The sequence below is a fragment of the Etheostoma cragini genome, chromosome 4, assembly GCF_013103735.1.
Source record: "Etheostoma cragini isolate CJK2018 chromosome 4, CSU_Ecrag_1.0, whole genome shotgun sequence".
NCBI classification, from domain to species: Eukaryota; Metazoa; Chordata; class Actinopteri; order Perciformes; family Percidae; genus Etheostoma; species Etheostoma cragini.
In genome coordinates, this window is record NC_048410.1 from 14933815 (window position 1) to 14937896 (window position 4082).

General features: G+C 38.0%; 1 protein-coding gene and 1 long non-coding RNA gene across 2 annotated transcripts in view; both read left to right on the forward strand.

Moving 5' to 3' along the window:
* Positions 1-4082, forward strand: part of LOC117943420 (inter-alpha-trypsin inhibitor heavy chain H3-like) — a 21763-nt gene that overhangs the window by 2930 nt on the left and 14751 nt on the right. The gene's annotated exons all lie outside the window — the stretch shown is intronic.
* Positions 273-2846, forward strand: LOC117943879. The gene is made up of 5 exons (XR_004656450.1): positions 273-516; positions 1146-1314; positions 2127-2275; positions 2420-2504; positions 2608-2846. It is a non-coding gene; the product is annotated as an uncharacterized LOC117943879 (long non-coding RNA).

Here is a 4082-nt window from a genome sequence, read left to right on the forward strand (position 1 = left end):
TAATTGTTATCAAAAACTCTACAGTTCATCTTATAGAGTTCATTCATCTTATAGTTAGTTATATTGGTGTTGAGAGCAACAATCATTTTCAGTGTTTCCTTCTGCTGTGTCATGCTAGATATGAATATGAATAAAGGGTGTACTTTTACTAAAAGGTTCTTGTCTGTGACCATGAATAGTAAACTAACGTAATTTGGCTTAACTATTCTTTGGAATCTGAGAACAGAATGGTACTCGTCTTAATTGAATCTAATTCTCAAATGATACATGTTTACTGATATGAAAGTCAAGATTTTGGATAACTATTATCAAACACTACAATTCATCTTTAGTTAGTTAAATTGGTGTTGAGAGCAACAATCATTTTCAGTTTCTCCTTCTGCTGTGTGACGCTGTGTTCCTCTCTAGTTCCTCTTTCCCACAGGTTTCTGCTAAAAACTGAGAATCTGTCTCTTCCACTCTGCTTTGATGTCACCGGAGACGTTCGCCTTAAACTACTTCACCATCCCAACAGAGGTCAGTAATGTTATTCTTCGTGCCATCACAGTTTTTCTTAAATTCCTTTAATAGCCCACTCAATAGTCGGTTGTATAATGTGTATCAACCAATAATTATCCCCTAGCTTGCAGTGGTGGGAAGTAACTAAGTATATTTAATTAAGTACTATACTTAAGTATTTTTATGAGTATTTACTGTATATGTGTACCACCGAAGAGATTTCCCCCTCTTAACTTTATCAGACAATTTAATTGAAATAACAGTTTTTTGGTTTAAAGAGGTAAAATTGTCTAACATTTCAATATTTTAATACTCCAAGTAAAATTTGCTGATAATACTTCTGTACTTTTACTTAAGTGGGATATTGAGTGAAGGTCTTGTACTTGGAGTATTTTTTCATGTTGTACTGGTAGTTTTACTCTAGGATCCCCTCCACTCAAAAACGTGCAATGTCACCTTAAATGTCGGAATAGAGTGACTTGTATCTATAAAAAGATCCAGAATATCTAAATGAAGAAGAAAGAGTAGGCCATTTTCAGAGGTTTTCTTTTTTAAATACTTTAAAAAGTGTCTGGAGGAGGACTTTAAGTGAAATATGTTGTACTGTAAGTGTGGTGTTGAGTTACATTTGTTCTCTTTTGTATTAGAGTTGTTTGTGAATGGTGAGCTTGATACGGTAACGAATGGAGGCTTCAGAAGGATTGTCATCCACCTTAAGACTGACCTTCATGTTGAGGTTGACACCAATGTCATCACTGTACGAGAGGGACAGACAACGACACGCCACACTGGACAGGATCTCATCACAGCTGGAAGGTGACTTTGCATTGTAACAGTACTGACCAATAAATAGTCAGGCACATTACCCCCCAGTTTGTTGTGTTTAGACCTAGATTTTTGTACGGATAAAACAAATGAGGTACAACATGTTAATTAGTGAGCTTTAGAGGTGCTGGTGCAGATTTTGTTACCCTTGGACAGAGCCAGGCTAGCAGTTTCCTCTGTTTCCAGTCTTTATGCTCAGCTAAGGTATCTGGCTGCTGACTGTTGCTTCAGATTTCCTGTGCAAACATGTATCAAACTACTCAGCTAACCCCCAATTTCCACTGGATGCGGATCCGCTCCAGAATGGTGGCGGTGACCTTAGGTCTTCATTAAAGTCAATTCCATCCGAGCTTTGGCAAACTGCAGTCCTCTGGAGCTTCTATTTTTTCTGGATGCCGGAGAGCTCTGCAGCAATTAAACACACAGCAGGAACGGCGGATCATATTTCACAGCAGTACACCTTGAAAACACAGCACAGAGTTGTTTCCTCTCTACTCCTCTGGGTGAAAACAAACTTTATTTTTGTGGTTCTATTCTACATGAATTTGCGAGATCTTGTTGGTCCTCGAGACTCTAGCTGTCAATCATGGCTACTGCCGTTCCGCAACAAATCCGGACCTGGTGGGCGTTGCCTGACTGCGGAGCACGGAGCCGACACGCAGCGGAGTTGATCCACAGTTGTTACGCATACGGTGGAAATTTGGGGTTGCTCTCAGCATGAAAGCCAGCATATTTCCCACAATGTCAAACTTTCCTTTTAAATGAGTGCAAACAAGTCCAAAATTAAGACCATATTTTTCTAGTTTGACAGTGATGAGGCGCGACAAGGAAATAGATGTCGCAGTTGGAGACACACGCATGGTCATCTTTATTCATGAGAAGGATGGCGTAGAATTCCTTTGGCCGGTTTTAAGACAGCAGCCACTGGACAACAACGTTACAGGAATTTTGGGTGGGTGAAAATGCTGCATTTGTTTGTTTGATTTGATATCAGGTCAAAAATGATCAGTGTCAGAATACAAGTATCTTTTGCTCAGTCTCTTGTAATGGCAACTTTCATTGTCATTGCTTTATTGTTTATCCTCCTTGTGTCCAGCTCTAAAGTCAGCCTTTTATGAGGAGGTGCAACAAACTCCCTCAACAAAACTTCAGATCAAAGACAGGGAGATTGACGTTACCAGGTATAAATAAGTTTGTAAGAAAACTGAAGCTGTCAGAGAGTGCTTTAAATATTATTACTCATATTATACACACATGTGACTATATTTGTCTTTCTTTTATTAGGGCCAATGCTGTTGACTACAGTTTTGTCTCTTCCCTGACACTGGACTGCTGGCTCATGTCTGCAGAGTCTGTTCTGCAGAGACGCCTGGATGATTTCATCGTTACTCAACTTTAACTGGGAATTATGTTGAATCACTTGCAAAGATTTCATTTTAAAGAAAAAAAGGCAAACACTGATTCATCTTGGAAAATACTTTCCACCGGTTACAGACATAAACAAATAAATAGTATCCCAGATCTTTGGTTGTCTTGTTTAAGTTAACTAGATCCTAATGGATTTTTTAAATGGCATCAGGTTTTTATTTGTTTGTTCATTATTAATTGTTCATTCTTAAAACTTTACTCTTAAAAGATTAGAAGATAAAATTGTAAATCAAGAACATAAACACCTCCATGGTGTTAAAGTGCTGATTCTAGATGTAACAAAACATATAAAGCCAAATTGTCTCTTTTCAAACCAATGTTGTCTGTGTTTGCACGACAATTCCTGACAAAGGTGACAGGCTGGACCCAATATCAACAGTTAAGGTCACATAAACAATTCAATCAGGAGAGACCTCATTTTGAATTAACAATATCTACATATTTATTGACGTGTGCACAATAAAATCAATGGGAAAAGTGTTTTTGCAATTACACCATATTGTTACCTCATCAAATTCCCATCATGACATCATCATATTTAAAAGGTGGTCGAGAAGTAAGTATGAGTATTGTATGCTACCCGCAATGGAGTGTAGAATATGATGAATGAAGAGGATGTTGAGATCTGAAGAAGAAGAGGAGCGAGCACGGTGAGCTCAGACCTTGTAGCTGGAAATGATGAACTGCAGGTGACGGTGGAGGAGAAATGACAATTCACGTTGAAATGTGAGCGGACAGCAATGGAGAGGAAAATAACATGCATGGTTCCATACAGTGCTCTACACAAGTACAATTAGGATCAGATCTCTATTTTCATTGTATTTTCAGTTTGATTTAATAGCATTATCCTGACTAAACATTGACATAACTCTGATTATCCAATTACTTAATTCATCTGATCTCAACTATTAATCAACATTATTTAGAAGTTCTGCTTTTTATTAACACTCAAATTATAGATAATTTCAAATAAACAAGGTTCATTGACCAAGAATTTCAAGAATCTGTGCAAAACTATTGGTAATACGTTGTTATAAGTGGTGAATATACTGTTTTCTAGTGGAAAAAAGTGCCAAAAAAAGTATAGACAGCAAGAATGTGATTGGCTGGTAGAGAATGTGGCTAAATCTGTTTGGTTTAAAGGTCCCTGACAGGGTGCTTTTTGAATGGTACAATAAAGGCCTTTTTTGGTCCCATAATGCTGTATCTGAAGTCTCTTTCCGTAAATTTAGCTTTGGTGCGGATTACAGCCACTAGAGCCAGTCCTACAATGAGCTTTCATTAGGATGTGCCATTTCTGAGTCTGTATCTATTGAGTGGGGGGGGGGGGG